Genomic DNA, 24,301 nt, shown 5'->3' with positions numbered 1-24,301 from the left:
TTTCAAATCGATTTTACTAGAAAACGGTGTGTCCTACCGATTTAAAATAAGAGTACCTTTTAGTACTAGAATACTTTACAATTTCATAATCCAGTATCAGAAATGCATAAAAGTTAAAGCTAAAAAAGTTATGCGATAAAATAACTGTTGCCCTACCCAAAACGGACGCCTATGACTGGTACTAGAAATTGACACTAGATGGAATCGATTTATCTCTGGAAGATAAATACGTGTACCAATTTTCGTTTTTATAACTAGAAGCGTTCTGGAGGTATTTAAGAAAAACTAATTACAAGACGCCATCTTCAAAGAGCTCTAGCTCCCTTAGGAAGCATTTTCGGACTAAGTGAATTGGGTTAAATTATCTTAAAATTATCTGAAAAATCTTCTGTCTTCGTTTGAAGGTAGAGTTTCTGAACACCCTGTATAATATATTAATTTTTTAATTAATTAATTTTTTAAAATTAGCAAAATTTCCGTTCAAAACGAATAAGAAGTAAATAAAAGTTAGACACCCTGTTGAGAACCCTGACCGCTGCGCGCAATTGCAATCTGCCCTATTTTTCGACTCGAAGATATCGGGGAAGTTAAAGGAAAAGGCTGAGAAAAAAGGCGTATTATCTCGTTTGTATCGCAATTTTTAGTGCGTCATGGTTTTTGAAGTGAATACTTCTTATCGCTCGCTATGGAATTTTGACGGGACGAAAATCATATTTGGCGTCATTCAAAAATCGTGGCGCGAGTGGTAATCTTGCAGTATATTTATATTTATTAAGCGCAACAGGCCTTGTAGGCCTAGGGCTGAAATGTTTACATTTCTGATTACATAAATAATATAGTAAATAACTTAATATAACTTACATAACTTATAAATTTTATTTAAATACACTTCAGTCTTTTTATACACTCCTTGACAACCTCTCTCCATCTCCTTCTGTCCAATGCTAGTTCTTTCCATCTCTCAATGTTACTTTTCTTCAAGTCTTCATATACACTGTCCTTCCATCTTTTCCTTGGCCTGCCTTTCCTCCTCTTTTGTATTGGTCTTCGTGAAAGTACCATTTTTGGCATTCGTTTACTTCCCATTCTCTCTATGTGCCCCAAGTATCGTATTCTCTGTGCTTTGATCGTCGTCGTAATCGTTGGCTCTTGATATAGTTCTTCCAATTCTTTATTGGTTCTTCTTCTCCACTGACCTTCTATTTTCACACCTCCATATATTGCTCTTTGCATTTTTCTCTCCCATCTTTCTAACAGGTCTGTTTCTGACTTTTTGAGCACCCATGTTTCGCTTGCGTATGTTACTGTAAGTCTGATAACAGTCTTATAAATTCTTATTTTTGTTTTTCTTGATACGTATTTGGATTTCAATAATGTGCGTAATGCTCCATATTTTTTATTTCCTTTAGCTATTCTTGCCTTTATCTCCCCTTCTTCATGACCATTTTCATCTATTTTGGCTCCCAGGTAAATAATTTCTTTGGCTCTTTTAAACGAGTATGTTTTTTCTCCATCTATTTGTACTATGATGTTATTCTCTTTTTCTTTTTGGATCTCTCCCATTATCATATATTTTGTCTTTTCTTCATTTATTTTAAGTCCGAATTTTTTGGCTTCTGTTATTATGTTTTTCATTAACTTTTGTAGTTCTTTTCTGCTTGTTGCTAATAGCGTCAGATCATCTGCAAATGCAATCTTGCAGTATACCGTAATGTAATACAATATAATGTAATACATGTAATGTAATGTAATACAAATTTTTTATTGTTTGTCTGGTTTCCGGGTGATTTTAAGTATAGATCCCGAATTTTAAATGATTGAAAAGTAAAAAATGGTTTTGCTTGTTTTCGATTCAGAGAGATGCACAATCGCTGGGCAGCTGTTTCCACCATTTCAGGCTTCCTCAACAGCACTAGCGTGCACACCGCTAAATCGAAAAACATCTCGACCATCTAGCCCGGGAGATAGTGTCAAATTTGACCGGAGCATTTTAGCATGGCTGGTTTCTTTTTATTTAGGTAGGTGTTCCAAAGCTTATTAACAAATAATATGTCAGCTGGCCCAAAACCGGGGATTTTAGACAAGAAAAGGTAAAATATGAAAGTTGATGGACAAATGCTGCAACCTAAATGTCAAATATTTATACACGTTATTCAGAACATTTGATAGCCTTGCTTACTTGGCTCCTACCTTTCACTCAGAAGATCCAGGTTCAAATCCTGGCGCGGAAAATTCTTTTTGTTTTTTAAATTGACATTTTATTTTGAAAAATAATTAGTTTTATAATACCACGTTTTTATTATTTATACGGGACAATATAAAAAATCTGTTTGTCTTTTATAGAATCGCAAACTATGCATTTTTTGTCATAATATTATGATTGATCTTAATAAGCAAATTAGTTGTACATGAACCTCTGAAGGTTCCTGAATTGGTAAGACCAACAATCTAAGTGGAAGGGAGACATTATTTGTTATTTTTTTGGACAAACTGTTTTTTCTTAATTTTATATGTTGTAGAACCGAAAGATACAACCCTAAACTTTTCTCTCACCAACCCCCATTTTTTTAATAGCAATCTAAATATTTCCCTATTCTCTATAATACATAAAAATGAATGTTTGTCTGTACCTATGTCCCTTATAGAATCGTAAACTATGCATTTGGTAGAAAAAAGTGTGGGTACGCAATATTTTTTAGTATTTTTTGGCTTTCTGGTAATTTTTAGGTATTAAACTTTCAAACATTATTTAGTTTTAAGGCGGTACGAAGTTTGCGGGGTCAGCTAGTTAATAATAAAAAAATATTCTTGGACTAGTGTGACAAAGATTAAAAAGTATAAATCAATAATTTATGAATTTTAGATTGTAATAAAAAAGCGTCAGCTGCATCATGTACGTTGCAAAAAATGTTAGCTGGCCAAGTGGACATGCCGTGGTATTATAGAAATAACTATTTTTCAAAATAAAATGTCAATTTAAAAAACAAAAAGGATTTTCCTTGCCAGGATTTGAACGGATCTCCTGAGTGAAAAGTAGGAGCCAAGTAAGCAAGTCTATCAAATTTTCTGAGTAACTATATGAATATTTGACATTTAAGTTGTAGCGTTTGTCCATCAACTTTCATATTTTACCTTTTCTTGTCTAAAATCCCCGGTTTTGGGCCAGCTGACACATCATTTGTTAATAAGCTTTGGAACACCTACCTAAATAAAAAGAAACCAGCCATGCTAAAATGCTCCGGTCAAATTTGACACTACCTTCCTGGCTAATCTATTTAAGGGGAATTTTCGATTTAGAGGTGTGCACGCTAGCGCTGTTGAGGAAGCCTGCAATGGTGGAAACAGCTGTCCAGCGATTGTGCATCCCTCTGAATCGAAAACAAGCAAAACCATCTTTTACTTTTCTATCTTTACTCAGATTTGAGTACTAGGAAATTTCTTTCTGTCCTATTCCTAGACAAATGAAAACGGAATGCGATTGCATATAGTGGAGTCCTTTTTGTTTTCTATATTCGTCGTCTGCGGTCTTATAAATTGTAAAAGTCGCAGATTAAGGATGTAGGTACCAGAAAGACCGTTCAACAAGAAAAGTTTCAGATTTAAATAACTATTTACCATTTTAATTTTATTATAATGGTGAATGCTGCATCTAAGACTTTTCAGTTTGTTTAAGTAATTGACTGAGTGTGATAAATAAAAGAAAATTAAATAAAATTAAATAGTATTATGTAGATACAATTAAATAAAATTATGTAAAATAAAATTAAACGAAATAAAATTATTTAGAATTAAATAAGATTAAATAAAATTAAATCAAATTAAGTAAAATTAAATAAAATTCAATAAAAGTAAATTAAAGTAGATAAAATTAAATGTAATTATTTAAAATTAAATAAAATTGAATACAATTATATAAAATTAAATATTAAATCTTCAAGAGAAATCGTTGGGATACAACAAACCGACATATTTGTTTCGTGGACATTAAGAAAGCATTTGACAGGGTCATATTAAAAGACGTTATCCATTTGTTATACTCGAGAAAGGTACCTCTAGGAATCATTAAAACGATCGAAAACATCTACCAGAACAACACAATAAAAGTAAAAGTGGATGATAAACTAACTAACCCAATTGAAACCGGTAATGGGATAAGACAGGAGGATTCCTTGAGTCCTTTGTTGTTCAACTTGATCATGGACGAAATAATAAAAAAGTAAGAACTAAAAAAGGACACCAAATGGGAGAAAAACAACTTAACATAATCTGCTATATAGACGACGCAATACTAATCTCTCAAAGTGAAGATGATTTACAACGTATGATGCACCAATTTAACATAACCACCAGAAAAATAGAACCGCAGGTTGCCTGAATGACACAATATGGATAAATAAAAATATCGGAAAAGAAATGAAAGGCAGAATTTACAAAACAGTCATCAGACCAATAATGAAATACGCGGCAGAAACACGACCCGACACAGAGAGGACAAAAATATTGCTCGAAACAGCGGAGATGAAAACCCTTCGAAAAATCGATGGTAAGACTCTATGGGACAGAGCTAGAAGTACAGATATTATACGACGGAGATGCAAGGTGGATAACATTAATAACTGGGTAAGAAACAGAAGAATAGAATGGAATGACTACATAAGCCGAATGACAACAAATAGGGTAGTCAGGACGGCGAGAGATGGTCCCCCAATAGGAATACGATCAATGGGAAGACCTCGAAAACGATGAACCGACAACTTACTAGAGACACATTGAAAAAAAACCAGACACAGTCATGTCTATACAAAAAGAAGAAGAAGAAGAAGAAGTAGAAGAAAATTAAATAAAATCAAATAAAATTAGGGGTCTACAAGACAAGAATTCTTGTCTTGACAACACCTTCTTGACTTGTCTTGAGAAAAAATCAAGAAATTTAAAAAAATCTTGTCTTGACGCTTTCTTGAGATCTTATATCTTGTCTTGGCTCAAGAAATTTCAAGATTTTAAAAAAATCTTGTCTTGACGTTTTCTTGAGATCATATATCTTGTCTTGGCTCAAGAAATTTCAAAATCTTGAAATTTCTTGATTACCCGGTCGGGTGATTCCACGGCGACCTTTTTATTGCGTTGTGTGCTAACACGGCCTCCACTGCCACTGGGAGAGTCCCTGATCTGCATTTGTTTCCTGACGAACCCAAAATTGATTTGTAGTTGCATACTTACAATAAGCATTTTGTATGTTTCGCATATATTCTAAGCTTAGCTGTCCAGGATTTCATAAAAATCGCAGAGCCAAATCGAAACAGTTTCGACATCGAAAAGGATTTTGATTATTTGAAGGATAAGATCGAAGTAGAAAATGCTATTAATGCTACTACTTTAGATTTTAACTTTTCTGTAAGTAAAATTAAATACCTTGTAAAAAAAATCAAAAACTCAGGGCAAATGCAACTTAAACTTAACAGTGCTTGCGAGGCCATAAATTGTAAGATGACTTTGCCAGAACTAGATGTGCCTACAAGATGGCATTCAACTTTCGAGATGCTAACATGGGGCTTAAGTATAAAAAATGCTTAAAACTATATTTTGTGACAACAACCAAAATTTAAATAATTGGAAAATGTTAGATAAAGAATGGTTCTGATCAGTAAATTTTGTCAGTATCTGAGAAGGTTTAAAACACTTTCTTCAATTCTCGAAGTGGAAAAATATTGCACGCTCCCATTGGTGGTAATTGGAGTAAGTTTACTTTTAGACAAACTGGAAATACAGGCTCATGAACTTATAATAAAATTGATAGAGATGCTACCGATGAGCAATTAATTTACTGCATTCAAACTGCGAGAGATAAAATGCTGAAACACTATAACAAAACTAATTGGATATACTGTATTATTGTTATTTTGAATCCTCGCTATAAATTAGAGGCATTTTCCTCTTCATCTTGGGAAAGCTTCTATAGTCAAAGGCAGTACAAAAATTTGAACAAATATTTAAAGCTAACTACTTTAGTAAGTCCCAGAATGATCTATAGAATCCAATGCCAGAATCAGTACTTAATCTGATAAAAGAAGATAACGAATTTGATTTAGACATTACTTACCTATTTAACAAAGCTGATAAAGATAACTTACAATCTTGGAAGTATGAAATTGAAAAATACTTAACACCTTCAGCGCCACCCTAGTTCACAAAATTTTCACTCTGTGCCAAAATGTTTTTTGGGTGAATGGGTTCAAATAGTTATGTAATAAAATAACATTTTTTATAAGAATTTCTAGTTACATACAACCTATATTTTCATGTCTAAGGCCAAACCCTGAATTCATTCACCCAAAAAACATTTTGGCCCAGAATGAAAATTTTGTGAACTTCGTGGCGATGAAGGTATTAGAGCCTAGGTCAGAAGATTCTGAGAATATACATACTTGATTGGTGGAGAAGACACGAAAATATCTACCCGTTATTATCTACAATGGTCAAGGATTTTCTCGGAACGCCAGCAACATCTGAACCTGCGGAAAGGCTATTTTCAAGAGCAACTTTAACAATAACAAAGCCAAGAAATCAGCTAGGCGTTGACTCCATAAGAAGTGTTATCTGCCTTAATTCATGGCTTATCAATTCCGATTTAAAAATGTGACGAAATTTGTTATTTAAAATATAATCTAGTTTTTATTATTCGGTAGTCAAGACATTTCAAGATTTCTTGATTTCTTGACAAGAAATCTTGGTATTGACATAAAATTTCTTGTCTTGTCTTGAAATCTAAAATTACCTCTTGTCTTGATCTTGTATTGAAATCATGACAAGATCAAGAAAAGATCTTGAAGTTTTCAAGAAATTGGCGACCCCTAAATAAAATTAAAATTAAAATTAAATAAAATAAATCAAACCGGATCGAATCGAATAGGATCGAAACGAATTGAATTCTAATTGGATCGAATCTAATATAATCGAATCTATAAGAAGTATTTACTTCTGTGGGCCCTACGTGAGTGCCGAGCTCTTTTTGAAGTTATACTTCTTTACCGGCGATAGAGGGTGATTTTTTTATATGTTAAAACCTATCAGCCCGGCGCATGCGCATTATAACTTTGTTCTGATTGGATATTCAGATGACATGTCAAAAATTATCCGATATGGCAGCTGTGGTTTGGAGGTAAAGGTAAAGGTAAACAAATGTATAATATATTAGTTTTATTGTTGTGAGGACAGAAACAAAAAAGTTTATAATATTGTAGTGACTTTTAAATAGTTTTTAAAAGCAACAGGTACGTAATAATAATAATTGTTAATGTATCATGGGTATAAACCTACCTACTTGATCTGCCAAAATACATAGTATGTAATACTTTTATTTATATAATTTGATTACCATCAAAATTTCTATCAATATTCACCTAATATATTGTTTTTTACTCTATGTTTTGTTGTATTTTTTCAATTCTAAATCATTTCAATTCAAAATTAAAATAATTTGATCAATTTTCAAAATATCAAAATATCACAAGTTTAATCCGTTTAGTTAGTCGATCTTTGTAAATAATGACACATAGTGACCGTGGCTAAGCGGAGAAGGCGAATGAATTCCAATACCAACCGCTCTTATCAGCGCTGGTTCGAGTCCCAATAGAAACTTTCTTTTTTGTTTTTTTTAATACATTTTATGATTGTAAGTATATTTATTATATTGTTATATTATTGTATTTGCAGAAAATACGTATTTAGTTAAAAAATTTTTCGACAATTAATGTTCAGACATCCTTTGTGGCTTGTTTAATGTGTTTGTGTGTGTTTTATTCTTTTATTATTTTAATTTTTGGCACTGTTCTAATAAAAATGTTTGAGAAGTAGTAAGTATAAATTAGTTTAATATTTAAACAAAATATAAATAAAAAGTATATTAATTTCGTTTAAATCATATAATAGAAGTATAACTTCTTACGTGCGTACAAAGTACACACACATTCTTTTTTTACTAATATTTTTTATTAACATCTGCGACCTTTTAATCTTTACAAAAACAAAATAAGTACACCATCTGAATGGTCATGAAAAATTATATATTAAAAAAAGTTTGTACGACTCATAGAACCAGAGATAGTTTTTTATAAACAAGTTATAAAAAATTGCTCTCCTCGCTATGAAATAACTTTTTTTTCATAATTTGGGTTATTGTAAAACGAATATTCTTCTACTTTTTCGTAAAATGTTTACTTTAAGGGTAAAATGCAAATAAACAAATAAAAATACCGAAAAATGACAATTTTAAGATCATTTGAGACCATTTTTCAATAGGCTGAACACCTAATTAGAAAAAAAAAAAACTAAAAATATAATGAAAGCTTAATAGACAAGTAAGGATCTGTTTTTAGGTGGATGTGAGAGGTGGCATTAAGATTTTTGCCGATAAAGTTAGGTGATAACTTCGTTAATAATAATTGAATTATGCTCCTTCTCAAATATGCCCGGAACATTAATAAAAAAAAATAAAATATTTAAAAATTTTAAAAAATTTCGTTTTTTTCTGCTTTTTTTGCTTATAACTTAAAAACTATTCATTTTAAAACAAAGTCGTATAGGAATTAAACAAAGATAATTAAATTTTCTATCAGATTCGATTGGTTAAAAATGTCTTAATTTATCACCCTTGCTTCAAAATAGCAATAAATATAAAATAAGGGGGCAAAACAAGCCTCTCTATATTAAATGATTTTCCATCACTTAGGTTACACTTGGAACCTTCCTAATTCGCTTAGAAAATTTTTGTAATGTGCTAAAACCGTACACCAAACTTCATTAAAATTGACTTACTAGATTTTGCATAATAATTTTGCAATCTAAACTTTTTTTAAAAAATTAAAATTTTTTAAAATCTTGCACAACAAAAACTAGAATATACAAAGATTTGTCAATTTTTTTACATATAAAGAAGTACCTATCTAATGCACTTTACAGCAATCAGCCTCAGCAATGTTTTAAATTTATAAACAATTTTTTGGCTTATAAACAAATTAGTGCTGTGTTCAGGAGGGGGTGCTACGGGCTCCTTTATTTAGATGGACTTACCCAAGTTTTTTATGTATTTTGACCAGTATAACACTAATTTTTTAGGTAACAGTTGATCCGGATGTCGATAAGATTGTTATAAACAAAGAACTTGAGGAATTACATAACATCGATTTTTCGCAAAATAAAACATTTTTTTGTATTTCTTGGGAAATTCTAAGCAAAAAATGTTCTTACAAGTTTTTTCGTAGGATGCATAGTTTTCAAGATAAACGCGGTGGAACTTTAAAAAAATCGAGAAATTGCAATTTTTGAACGCGAATAACGTTTGATTAAAAAATAAAATAGCAATTCTGCTGACAGCATTTGAAAGTTTAAGGAAAATTATACCGGTCTTAATTATTTGCATTGCTAAAAATTAATTTTTTTATTATTAAACAAAGCTATTTGTTTATAAGTCAAAAAATTGTTTATAAATTTAAAACATTGCTGAGGCCACTTAAATATTCCGATTTTAATTCTGTAAAGTGTATTAGATAGGTAGAGCACCTCTTTATATGTAAAAAAATTAGCCAACTTCTAAATGGTCTACTTTTTGTTCAGAAAGATTTTAAAAAATTTGAACTTTTTTAAAAACATTTAGATTGCAAATTTATTATGCAAAATTTATTAGGTCCATTTTAATGGAATTTGGTACACGATTTAAGTATATTACAAAGAATTTCCTAAGCGAATTACTAAGGCTCTAAGTGCCACCAAAGTGGTTAAAAATTATTGAATACCAACAGACTTATTTTGCCCCTTTATTTTGTATTTATTGCTATATTGCAGAAAAGGTAATACCTTAAGACATTTTTTACCAGTCGTATATCATATAAAATTTAATTATCTTTATTTTATTTCTCTACGACTTTGTTTCAAAACGAATCGTTTTAAAGTTATAAGCAAAGAAAGCAGAAAAAAATCGATGTTTTTCGAAATTTTTAAATATTTTAATTTTTTTAATAATGTTCCTGGCATATTTGAGAAGGAGCATAAGTCAATTATCATTACTGAAGGTGTCACCTAACTTTATTTGCAAAAATCCGAATGCCACCTCTCACATCCAAAAATAGACGTTTTTTCGCAGATCCTTACTGGTCTATATGTCAAGTACACTTAAATTCGATGTCTAACCGATTGAAAAATGGCTTAAAAACGCTAAAATTCGCAATTTTTTCGACGGTAGTAAGCCTTATGGTGGATGAATCTGTTTTTTTTTGTATTAAATAAAAAAATAGTAAATGACAAACTTAAAGGGATAGTTAAAGATTGTAAGGTTGCATGTCAAATTGTTTAAGTGTTGAGGGGACAAAATTTCTCTATAAACAATTTTTGTAATTTTCAATTTCTCTATAAACAATTTTCTAAAGTCGATTGGCTAATCTGAGACATACCTAATTGTCTAGTGGTGTTAGTAATTTTTTTTTTGAAAAGTTAGGTCCCTAGACGTGACTGGAAATTACGCCAATATTATTAATAATAGACAGATATAAATAACATAAACCTTACGAAAATCAATAATTATTTATTTACACCAATATAATGTATTGATAACAAATGAGAAAATTATTTATTGTACAAAATAAAAATATTTTGAAGAAATAAATTCCACAAAATTTTATGAGTTTAGTATATACTCCCACTATTTCTAATAATTCTTTTTTTTAATGAAAGATTAAGTTGATTTGAGCAGTTAATAGTGTGAGGTAGGAGCTTTTGTGTTGAATTTTTCATATACTCTGAATGTGTCAAAATGCATTTCGTTTAGTTTACCAACTTTTTGTTTAATTCTATCGCCTCATAATTCCAGAGATCCAACAGTTACTCGTGTCGCTATACATGTAGACACATGTGTCGCCAATTACTTAGCTTCCAAGAATAAATCACACACATCTCGAAAGTGATCATCCAAACATTGGCTAATACACGCAACCAAACAGCCTATACATTCAGCACGGGACATGGATCGAGTGTTTAAACATGGTCTGCCTCTGCCCGTTACAATACCAACATAAACTGTAAGAGCCTCCATGTCATACGATGTCAAGCGATGTAATTTCGGGATTAGAAATTTGTGTTGAATTGTTGGTCGAAATGTGTTACGTCGACGGATTCAGCATTACTCTAAAAATGCCTTCAATGCACAATGGTAATAATATTGCTGAATAGGAAAATTTTACTAACAATAAAACACAAGACACACTTTTGTTTTCAATATTTTCACAAAATTTTTTACCAATTAATGTCACCACTGTTGTTTCGGAAGAGTGCCTTTTTCAAATGATGTGTTTTACTAGTTGTCTGCACTTTAAAGTCTCCAACTGAATAAGTTAAGGAGTGGGGAGCTGTTTGTCTCAAGTCTGTTATTCAGAAATATCTATATTTTTGAATTTATTAATTTCCATAGATTCTAATAAATATAGCTTAAGGCCTTTATTTTGGGTCCTGGTAGTCAAATTGTGAGGTTGATTAACGTCTGCTCCGTGATTAATACAATTTCCAAGGGAATTCTTCTTCTTATGGTGCCTATCCGTTACGGATGTTGGACACTAACATGGCTATTCTGACTTTGTTGACTGCTGCCCTGAAAAGTCCGGTAGTGTTTAAGTTAAACCATTTTCACAGGTTATGCAGCCAGGATATTCTTATTCGTCCTGGACCTCTTTTCCCATGCACTTTACCTTGAAGTATGGTCCGAAGTAGGTCATATTATTAGTCAGAAACTGAAATTTTTCACTTAGCAATTTTTACAGAATGGATCGATTTGCTTAAAAATTTGACAATAAGTAGTGGATAGTCCAAGGATCAAAATCTATATGATGCCGAAAGACGCTTTTACCATGGGGTGGTTGCCACCTCATCTCGAGGGTGGAAATTTTTTTTTATATTTTGACCGCAAATGCTGGTAAAAATATTAATTATAAGCAAAAAATGTTCATTATACATTTTTTTTGATAAAATTAATAGTTTTCGATTTATTAGTTATCGAAGCTGTTAGTTTTATATCGGAAAGATTATCAGATAACGGCAGTTCTCGCCAGTGGCGCAGAAATACACCCCCTACACGCGACACTATTATATATACGAAATTTTCAATTTTCTAAATCTGACTGAATTGAAAAATTTGCCAACTCCCATCTTCAAGTTCAGAAAAAGACTCACCCATTCATATGTCAACCATCCATTTTGGTCCAAGGGTGTCGATTTTACGGCCCTTCCTATTTAGGGTCTGTTTTTCGTTCTGGTCCCCAAAACTCCCAAAAACTTCGAAAATTTAAGTCCGACTTTTGCGGCTTCTAACAGTACTGATCATTACCTTTCCAACGCATGTCTAATTTTGAACATTACCAGAGAACGGCAGTTCTCGCCAGTGGCGCACACCCACACCACCCTACACGCGACATTATATATACACAAAATTTTCGATTTTCTAAATCTGACTGAATTGAAAATTGGGCCAACTCCCATCTTAAAGTTCAGAAAAGACTCACCCATTTATATGCCAACCATCGATTTTGGTCCAAGGGTGTAGATTTTACGGCCCTTCCTATTTAGGGCCTCTTTTTCGTTCTCCTCACCAAAACTCCCAAAAAGTTTAAAAATTTGTCCAGCCTTTGCGGCTTCTAATAGAACTGATCATTACCTTTCCAACGCATGTCTAATTTTGAAAATCGGTTATACCATTCAAAAGTTATAGGGCTTAGAAATGTGACTCAATTTTTATTTAAAAAAGGAAAAATGTTTGTGGATATGTATGTATGTGTGTTTGAAAGTTAAACCGATTTGATATTTTTCTCTGTGTTTAAAGAGGGGGCCAGGGCCGATTTAGAACCGGTGTAGTTTGTTACTTTTGACCACCCATAAGCCAGCTATAGGACTTGGTAAGTACAAAACGGCATATTTTTTGGGGGTATATATATTCGGATCACGAAGAGGCAGGAGAACCGCAAATACATCAAATCAATAGTGTTGACTTAAGCTTTCAAATGGTGTCTAAACCGTCAGAATCAGACATATACACGGCTCAGTATAGCCAAAAAACTGAAAAACCAAACTTTAAAAATTTTGGTTTTTCGACAATTACTCAACATTTCAACGTACGAATTGCGCCAATAACTTAGCGTTTGTAGAAGGACTCAAGACGAATCTAACGATGTATACCTCATATCCGGAAAAATTCGAATTTTTAGGTTATAGGCTTCATAAATATGATAAAATCTATTTCCTGTGGGAAAAACGGTTTCGAAAGCTCAATAATTCCTATAATAGCTTCAGTTATCATACTTGACCTTAGATCCATCAGATACTACTGGTTAATACGTTTCAAACTCATGTTTACTGATCAAAATCGGTTAAGCCGTTTAGAAGTTATTAAGATACAAAAGTATAATCCAATTAACGATTATTCCCCAAATGGTTTATGTAGTTGTAGTGGTTACGACGCTAAATTTGATCTGGCAACTGGCAATCCGACTTCATTTACCGGCCATCTCAATATATTTTTTTTCAATATATTTCGAATAGAAAAAAATCTAGTGTAGGTACATTCGATGGACACTAGATCATTTGGGAGATAATGCAACAAAGGTGACAATTTATAAAGCTTGACGTGTAATAGAGGAACATTGCATTCAACTTCATACATTTAATTTATAAATACCTTTGAAAAACTCCTGATACAAGAATAAAAAACCGCTAAACGCCGTAAAAATGAGTGGCGCATAAAATATTTCAGCTACAAAAGATCTGATATGAATGTTACATGGCGCGAAAATGGATTTTCATTTGATGCAAAACAAAATTTTAGTTTTATTTTAAAATATTTTTCCATAATATTTGCTAAATTTGAAGTAAACGCGCCACAAAAGAGTTTCAAAATTCAAACTCTCTCAAAGTTACTCTTTTGTGGCGCGTTTACTTCAAATTTAGCAAATATTTTTGAAAAATATTTTAAAATAAAACTAAAATTTTGTTTTGCATCAAATGAAAATCCATTTTCGCGCCAGGTAACATTCATATCAGATCTTTTGTAGCTGGAATATTTTATGCGCCACTCATTTTTACGGCGTTTAGCGGTTTTTTATTCTTGTCTTTCAGTTTGAATGTTCAATGTGTTTGTATTGTATGGTTGTACGGTTGCTACGATACCTACGATAAAGTGACGGTACTCAGTAAACGTCATTTTCGTTGCCATTAACAAGCTAAAAAGTCTTCTATATCAAGTGATTGTAACTACTACCAATACTCCTGCCTCAAATGACATGGCTGAACTAAAGAATATGTTAAAAGTCCTGATGGAACAAATAGGTACACTGTTAAATCTTCTCACCACCGTCGTCACTAAATTAACAAAATGATCAAATTCTTAAAAATAGCTATTTGGAATGCCAACGGGCTAACAAATCATGCTCAAGAGGTTAAAGCTTTTATACTAATACACAACATCGACATAATGTTAATATCTGAAACACACTTTACAAATAGAAGCTATCTGAGAATTCCCAACTATGCAATATATAACACCAAACATCCAGATGGCACTGCACATGGAGGAACTGCAATCATAATTAAGTCATCGATACAACACCACGAGTTAAATAAGTTTAAAAGAGGGAACAAGTATTAGCATAGAAGACTGGAACGGTCCCTTAACAGTAACTGCAATATATAGTCCACCACGACATACTATAGCCAAAAATCAATACCAAGAATTCTTCAACACACTTGGAAACGGGTTTCTAGCAGGCGGCGATTATAACGCAAAACAAACTCATTGGAAATCCAGGCTAATAACCCCGAAAGGTAGGCAATTATACATGGCAATGGAAACCAACAACCTTAAATACATATCTACTGGCGAACCCACATACTGGCCCAAAGACACAAACAAAATTCCAGATTTGCTTGATTTCTGTGTGACGAAAGGAATACCACTTGAATCCCAGACAGCACAATCTTGTTTCGATCTTTCATCTGACCACTCTCCTGTCTTGGTCATGATATCCACAAATATCCTCGAAACAGAACCTCTATCATATCTAAGTAGTAAACATATATATATATATATATATATATATATATATATATATATATATATATATATATATATATATATATATATATATATATAATCGGTTCATAACGTTCTACGACGTCTTCCGATTCCCAATCGCCATTGCTCTCGATCGTAGCACATGTCTTCGTTCAAGCCTCTTTCTCCGATTTCCCTATGGATTCCTTCTATCCAGCTTTTCCTAGGTCTTCCTCTCTTCCGCCGTCCTTTCGGTGCCCATCGTAGCACTTGCTTGGGTAATCTGTCGTCTTCCATACGTTGTACGTGGCCAAACCATCTTAGTTGCTTTGTTTTTATATCGTCCATTATTGTATGCTTTACATCCATTATCTCCAATATTCTTGTATTTCTGATTTTTTGTATTCTTGATACACCAGCAGATCTTCTCCAGAAGTCCATTTCAGTTGTTCTGAGCATATTTTCGGATTTTTCTTTAAGTGGCCAAACTTCGCTGCTGTATGTTATAATGCTCTTAACAATGCTGTTATAGATGTTACGTTTATTTTCTTTGGAGATACTTTGGTCCCATAGGATTTTGTTCAATAATGCGATAGCTTTCCTTCATTGTGTGCACCTTTCTTGGATATTCTTGTCCAACGTTCCATCTTGTGTAATTGTAAGACCCAAGTATTTATATTCCTGACAGTGATTAATAGTTATTTCATTTTCCAACGCTAGATCCTGCTGTATACCTCCAACGCACATATATTCCGTTTTCTTGGTATTCACTTCTAAACCCCAGTTCCGGTACTCTTCTATGATTTTTCGGGTCATATATTCAATATCGTGATAATCCTGGGCCATAAGAATCTGATCATCCGCAAAACATAGAGTGTATAGCATGTTATCATCATTTAGCGGTATACCCATATTCTTACATTTCCTTTTCCAGGATTTCAAAACTTGCTCTAAATATATTTTAAATAGTGTCGGCGATAGACAGCAGCCCTGTTTAAGACCCTTATTCACTTCAAATCCTGACGAGATTTCCTTGCCTAGCTTAACTTTTGCTATATTATGTTGGTATAGATTTTTTACAGCTTTAATGAGGTTCAGACTGATGTTAGTTTTTTCGAGGGCTTCCCAAAGTTTACTTTGTGGTACAGTATCGTATGCTTTTTTTAAGTCTATGTACACTAAATGCAGTTCTTGATTGTAGGCTATTTGTTTGTCTATTAACTGTGTTACACAATATAGGTGGTCAGTGGTGGATCTGCCAGCGCGGAAACCGGCTTGCTCTTCGGCCTCTAAGTAGTAAATATACCAATTGGATTAAATTCCGGGCTATCCTTGATGAGAGACTGGGCCTAAACATCCCACTAAAATCGGATGGCGAAATTGACGAAGCAGTAAATCAATTAAATAGGGTAATTCAGGAAGCTGGCTGGCAGTCAACACCTACACAACCAAGAACAATCATACACAAAGATTTACCCAACAAAATAAAAGAAAAAATCGCAGAAAAAAGAAGACTAAGGAAAGTATGGCAAAGAACCCGCGCACCCCAGGATAAAAATAGATTAAACCAAGCTACAGCGCGACTAAAAACTTTGTTAAACAACAATAAAAACAACGACATAAAACGATATCTACAAAATCTATCTGCCACGGAAACCTCCGAATACTCGCTATGGAAGGCAACACGAAAGATTAATAGACCACAACTCTCTAATCCGCCTATCCGGACCAGTAACGGACGATGGGCTAAAAGTAACAACGAAAAAGCTACAGTCTTTGCCAAATACCTGGAGGAAGTGTTCCAACCACATGCCCAAAACAACAACTCTGATGCAGAAGATAATATTCAGTTGTATTTAGAATATCCATACCAACTAGAAGCACCGTTGGAGAAATTCACAGCCAAACAAGTTTTCAACAAAATCCAAACAGATATGAATCCTAAAAAGTCCCCAGGGTTCGACTTAATCACTGCAAGAATTTTAAAAGAACTTCCCAAGAAAGGCGTGCAATATTTGACACAGATTTTTAACGCAACCTTAAGAACTGGTTACTATCCCCTTTTGTGGAAAGTGGCACAAATCATCTTAATACCCAAACCAGGCAAGCCTGTAGAAGAAATTAAGTCCTATAGACCTATCAGTCTACTTTCAGTGATGTCAAAGGTTTTTGAAAAACTCTTACTAGACAGATTACAGCCAATCCTCGTGGAAAAGCAGCTAATACCCAACCACCAGTTTGGATTTAGACAACAACATGCTACCACCGAGCAAATTCATCGAGTCTGCAATTCCTTAAACAAAGCCTTAGAAGAGAAGCAATACTGCTCTGCAGCCTTTTTGGATGTCTCGCAGGCTTTTGATAAAGTCTGGCACACTGGCTTGCTATACAAAATGAGAAAAGTCCTTCCTCTCAACTACTTTCTAATCCTCAATTCCTATCTCTCCGACCGCCATTTCCTTGTGAAAGTTAAAGATCGGTGCACTAACTTATATCCAATCAATGCTGGAGTACCTCAGGGTAGTGTCCATGGACCAGTTCTCTACCTACTCTACACAGCAGATCTTCCTACAAGCCAAAACATCATCACAGCCACATATGCAGATGACACAGTAATCATTGCAGCTCACTCAAACCCGTACATCGCCTCGCAACTGCTCCAGACAAATCTCGACAGTATAAATATCTGGTTACAAACATGGCGAATTAAAGTAAACGAAAGCAAGTCAGTACATACATATAACGTTCACTAATCGAAAAGATACGTGCCCAACCGTTTCATTAAATAATCAAGTACTACAACAAAAGGATGATGTGAAATACCTAGGTATGCACTTGGACCGCAGACTAACGTGGAAGAAACTCATATTCACGAAAAGAAAACAGTTGGGTCTGAAACTCAATAAAATGTACTGGCTGATAAGAAAAAGGTCACAACTGAGTTTGTACAACAAAATTTTAGTATACAAGGCAGTGATTAAGCCAATATGGAGCTATGGTATCCAACTGTGGGGATCTACGTCGAGATCCAATATCGACATCCTGGAGAGATTCCAATCGAAAACCTTGCGCATTATCACAAATGCACCGTGGTACATGCCCAATGAACACATTAATCATGATCTCCAAATAAAGACTGTCAAAGAAGAAATTGCCAGTTTCGCCCAAAAATACGACATCCGACTACAAAACCACCCCAACAGGCTAACGAAGAACCTAATGAGACTGCAGCCAAACAGAAGGCTAAAGCGCCACACTCCAAGCGATCTACGAACAAGATTTTAAATTTTAAATTTTCAAAAATATTTTATTTATTATTGTTTTATTTATAGGGTTTTATTTATTAGTCACAAATAATTTTGTTAAGTACTAAAATTATGATTTCATAGGTTATTGTCACTGGACAGTCTCCTGCAAGTCTCTTTTAATTGTTAAACAATTTACTTATTGTAATCATTATTACAGATTGTAAATAAACGGGATGTTAAAAAAAAATCAAGTGATTGTAGAAAAACTTAATTATTTTTGCGTCCCAGAAAAATCCTATTTTTCCAAATATCGTTTTTAGTGGATTTATTTGGTTTTGCTTTAAACCTCCTCAATTGGAATATATAATTGGAATATAGAAATAGAAATTCATCGGGGAGAGAAGTCGACAAGAACAATAATAGCTGTTTAGATTATCGTCATCATCATTCCTCAACCTATGCATCCACTGTTGGATATAGGTCTCTTCCATATTCTTCCATTGTTATCTATCTTGTGCCTTCTGTATCCAATTTCCTACTGTTTTTCTCAAGTCTACCATCCATCTTTTTGGTGGTCTACCTCGGTGTACTTTATCTTCTCTAGGTCTCCATTCTATGAGTCTTTTGGTCCACCTATTATCATTTAAACGTGCTACACGTTCAACCCATCTCCATTTGGATTGTGCAATATTTTCTATGAACTATGACTATGACTATATTTCTATCTATTACTTTGGTCCTCTCTCTCACTATCCTATTTGGTACCATATATCTTCTTATTATTCCCAACATTGCTCTTTCCATTTTTGGTTGGGTTATTCTCAATGTTATTTACTACTCTGTTTAGTTAGTCGATTTTATAATCGGTGGGCTGAAAAGTTTGTAGGCAAACATAGAAAGAAATTTTTTTTTGATAAAATTTGAATTTATTATTCAATATAGTTATCTTCGAATACGATACAACGACTTAATAGCAGTCATACAACTTTTCAATACTATTTTTATAATGAAGCATTTCTGAGATTTACGGCGCCACTGTGCCGCAACGGTGGCTTATACGAATACAATGCATAGGATCTTATTTGTAGAGAAAATCGTGGTCTTTAATTTTGTATAAGTTTTGTTTAAAAAAAAAATGCATAGGTAATGAGAAAATCGTAAAAATATGATCGCCAAGGGATGGGTGTAGTTCCTGCAGTTTATTTTCAAGGCCAAGGATAGCGGTAGTTTCCACAGGTATGTTGCAATAACCATATATATTTATGAAAAACCCTATTGATGGAGCATATGACCATATGGGTCAAGAAGCAAAAAAAATTTTTTCAACCCCCCATTTTATTTATTTTTTTGGCTACAGGTGTTGCATTAAGAAATCGCTTTTGGTGTCCATGCACGGGTAATAAAATCGTGAAAAAAATGATATATGAAGCATTTTAATATTGGCATGGTGTGTGAAGAATTCCAAGAAAATCAATTTCTTTATTAATTCTCCCTTCTTTAGGGTGGTTCCGGGGAAAAAATGGGGGTGAATTATACAAATTTGTAAATAACACCAATACATGGATAATCGCTGATAGTTTTTTTACTCTAGAATAAGCGGTTCAGATGATATAAAAACGGTTTTTTTAAAATATAACACCCTGTAATTAAACAATGGGCAACTGACTTTAAATAAAACCTATACCAAAAAATCATCCACATATTTGTGATTAATTGCCGCATGGTTTCTTCTTGATTTCCATTACAGTTAGGGAAAAATTATTTTTTTAAACATCTTTTTTAAAAACTTCTCAACTTTGGGGCGCCACCCCCGCAAAACAGTGGATGATAGACATATTATGCTGTCGAGAAATAAATAGTAGGAAATATAGTTTTCCTTATTTTACTATTAAGTAAATTTTTTGTAAAACGAACAGGAAGGGCTACGTTTCGCAAAAACCACAAATTACCCCCTTTAAAGAGATGAAAAGGGGAGGTCCGGGGCGAAATTTTTTAAGAAAAAGTTAGTCTCATAATAAGCACCCCTGATATACTAGAAAAAAAATAAAACCTGACAGGTTCAACCTCTGTTTCCTACACTAATAAAATATCAATCTAATTTCAGAAATATTATTTGTAATATTCTCATTTTGATTCTGTTATTTTATTTTCCTCTTTAAACCTTCACCCCATCCTATAAACAACAAAAACATGTTACTCTTGATGTAGCGTTTTAACATTTTTACTCAGCATACACTACCAGTACCAGCCACGTTCTAAGTTGTTTGAAAACATCAGAGAGCATCAGGCAAGAAAGTTTCAAAAGCAGAGACTAAATTAAATTTTGGAGAGTTAAAATGGTAATTAAATTAGTTAATGGTGCTGTCGGTAATTATTTCGTAGACTTTTACGTCACTATCAAAAGTAAATAGAGCACTAAAACAAAGCTAGAGTTGAAAACAGTCTGCGAGCATTTTTAATGAACGTTGACATAAAAGTTTCTTCGTGAAATCGATTAAAAACTGTTTAAGAGCTGACAGATCCTTAACTTTTATACTGTTTCCATTAAGAAGTATGTTTAATGAAGAATATTATATAATATTAATTATAAATGTTGACAATAATTATTCAAAAACTCTTCTAATATTATTAGGAAATGTAAGACTGAGTCGATGGAAAAAGGCAAAGAATTTAATGTCACTCAGAGAAGGCGGGATGAAAAGTTCGTAGGCTGACACATAGATGGCACTACTGGTATTAAATCAAATTAAATAAAAATCATATTAATTAACTGAATTAATAATTTAAGCGATTATGCAAGTAACAGTTATCCAAGAACATTTAAAGCCATCTCTAAGTTAATGATGACAATGTCATTGTCAAGTAATGTTTACATCTCAATACCAGTGAGAATTTTACTACACGTAATTTGCCATACAAAGAAAGAAAAAGTAGGGATAGGCGTAAAATATTTGCATCTACGCTCTTAATAAATAAATAAGTAGACATATATTTTTAGTATTATTTCCTAGACTCACGTTAAAATTTAAATTTATAGCAATAATATTTAAAATTCAGATCTAAATTTCCTGTTTCGACTATAAAATAAAAGGGTAATATTTTCACACAGCGCAGAAAGTATTCTTTTGACCTAGTTATTGCGTTCGCAAGGTACTGAAGCTCATTCTTGCTCTAAGAAAGTTCTTATAAACTTTTGCCACATTTCATTTTTGTAGTAACACGTTTTTCCATGTATTTTTGTTTCTATAAATCTGGTTATTGCGAGACAGGTGTGAGGGTAACTACTAAACTTTCGAACAAGTCGCTAAGGGAAGTAAATGTAAATGTGATTATAGAAAAAAGTTTACTAATAGTATAAAGTTTATGTGTAGATGGGATTAAGCCACAATTGATTGTAATAAAATTATATTTTTAACTAATATTTAACCCGAGATCAGTCGCGCTCACTTCTATCTCGTAAGCAGTCGCGCGAGTAAACTAAATCTAACAATATAAATTTAAACACGAATTTAAAACAAATATATATTTTATAATATTTTTATTAATTCGGCAAAAAAATTTAAAAAATTTTAAAAAAATTTAACAAAAAGATAAAAAAGAAATATTTACGCATTACTACAATCATCCTCGAGGCACTTACACATATACACATGGAAAGTTCTGTTGCAAAATTTTTAATCAAGTTATCACGGAAAAGGATAAAATGTTAGATTTTTTCTAACAGCGCTACTGTTCCCGGGTTATCATTTTGATTTCCACTCCGGATATCGTTTTCAAAAAAGATTAATTTAAAAATTCTTCGAAAATATACAACCAACCCTAACAACACAAAACATTCCAGGAATGTACTATCAAAGTTCTATTAATATTTTAATGTCCTGGGCATTCAAGGAACATTCGGTGAACATCTGATTAAATTATTGGTGGAATGTTACCACAAGACATTCTAGGAATGTACTACCAATGTCCTATATTTTAAGAGAGGCCATTTTACTATTCAATTTGCGTTCATTTTCAAATTTACCGCGCGTGTAAATATGTATTAGGCAATCCAAACTACAGACCGTGTGACTTCTGGTTGGCATTGGCTTCTTGGCTTACAAAAAGTTACAGAGGTTATGTTTGAAATATCTATTTTTCATTGTTTATAGTTGTATTTTGTCTATTTTGGATTCATTTGGATTTCGTTTGCTGTATTTTGTGAACTTTATAAATTTTACCACAATGCAAAGTGATTATTTAAGGAAACTATTATTGGAAACTCCAGATGTTGGATAAAGGTAGGGGAAACAATTTTTATTTACTGTTCATTTTTCCCTGATATTTATCAATATTGATGAATTTTGCAAGCAATAACATTATTTCTTTTATTGTTTTAGATATTTATTGAAGCTGAAAATAATTGGGGAGTCAGATCCATAAAATTCAGTCAATTACAGTAAAGTGCATTCCACCAAATTACTATTATAGATTTTTATACATATCTGGTTGAGTCTCACAGTTACTACTCTACGCAGCAGATGAAAGCATACAAAATCCTTCAGGCACATAAATATTTTACAGCTGGATTTGTTTTTAAAGTTGGAGTAAAGTTGGAAGTCACGAGCAACAACTTCATAAGTACTTACAAGAATATTCAGGACATCCAGCTCCTCGATACTACTGGGCAAACTAGAAGATTGAAGAGGACAAAACCTTTTGAACTAGTTTGAGTGCTAGGTGATAGTGAAAAGCAGAGCATCAACATAGTGCTTGTGTGTGTCTGTGTATGTTAGAATAGTGCAAGATCTTGTTAGATTAGATAAGAGACGCTATGGGGTAAGCTCTTCATTTTAAGGAACAGTAGTAATTTAGGTTAACTTAAAATTTCTCATTGGTCAGTTATGAGTAGATTGTAATTGTAACGTACAATTAAATACAATGAATCATTAGCGTAGTGATGATTATGGAAAAAAATATATGACAAGATTTTGTGTAATAAAATTGTTTATATTTATGAAGGATGTATTATTTGGTATGGCCACATATATCTACTTCTGCTATATCATCGTTGTTGTGACAATCCCTCCTATCTGCTTTTTCATGAATTTTGTAGGAGACGAAAAATCATTTTTAGGGTCATCTCCTGTTTTCACATATAAATTTTGACATGTTTTGTAGTAAATAGATAGTTGAATTTACTACAAAACATGTCAAAAAATATCATAACAAAACAGGGGGTGACTGTAAAAAAAGTTTTTATTCTCTCTTATAAAACTCATAAAACAAATCGGAGGTATTATGTCACATCAGCGAATGATAAATAAATATCCAGGGAATGTATAAAAATATACTGTGAATGTCCAAAGAACATTCGTAGGCATTCATGGAATGTTCCAACAAGACATTCAAGGAATGTTTCAAATGCTGACAGAGGACTTTCCTGGGATATTTAGGGGACGTTTTGTGCTTCTGAGGACATTCCAGGAATGTTTTCAATATCCTGTGTATACATTCTAGGAACATACATGGAATGTTTGGTGTTATTAGGGAAGTTGTTGTTTACGTAGGTACTATTTCTCAAAATCGTTGGTTGACTTACTTAGCCCCGATATTGTAGGCAACAGCATGTTTATGATTGAAACAAATGTGTGGGCGGTATTTTTACCCCGGAATACCAAGTTCTAACTGTTTTGTGTGTTTTTTTTTGTATTATATTGTGACGAATTACCGACCGCAAATAACAGATTCCGTCTCGACAGCCCGTCACGAAGGAGACATCTGGAACAATGACTCACCGGACGAATGAGGAAACGATTTCTCTTGAATGTTCGACAGCCAAGGCCACGGATTACTAGTGATGGGCGGTTCCGTTTTTCTGGAACGTTCAAGAAAATGTCTGGTATTTTGTATTTAATTGACAATCTTCCATTCACCCCTGTCTCTGGAAACTCTTCTCCATGCTCTAATTCCAATTCTCTAAGTTATCTTG

The sequence above is a fragment of the Diabrotica virgifera genome, chromosome 8 (assembly GCF_917563875.1).
Source record: "Diabrotica virgifera virgifera chromosome 8, PGI_DIABVI_V3a".
In the NCBI taxonomy this organism is placed as follows: domain Eukaryota; kingdom Metazoa; phylum Arthropoda; class Insecta; order Coleoptera; family Chrysomelidae; genus Diabrotica; species Diabrotica virgifera.
This window is presented reverse-complemented; position numbering follows the sequence as displayed.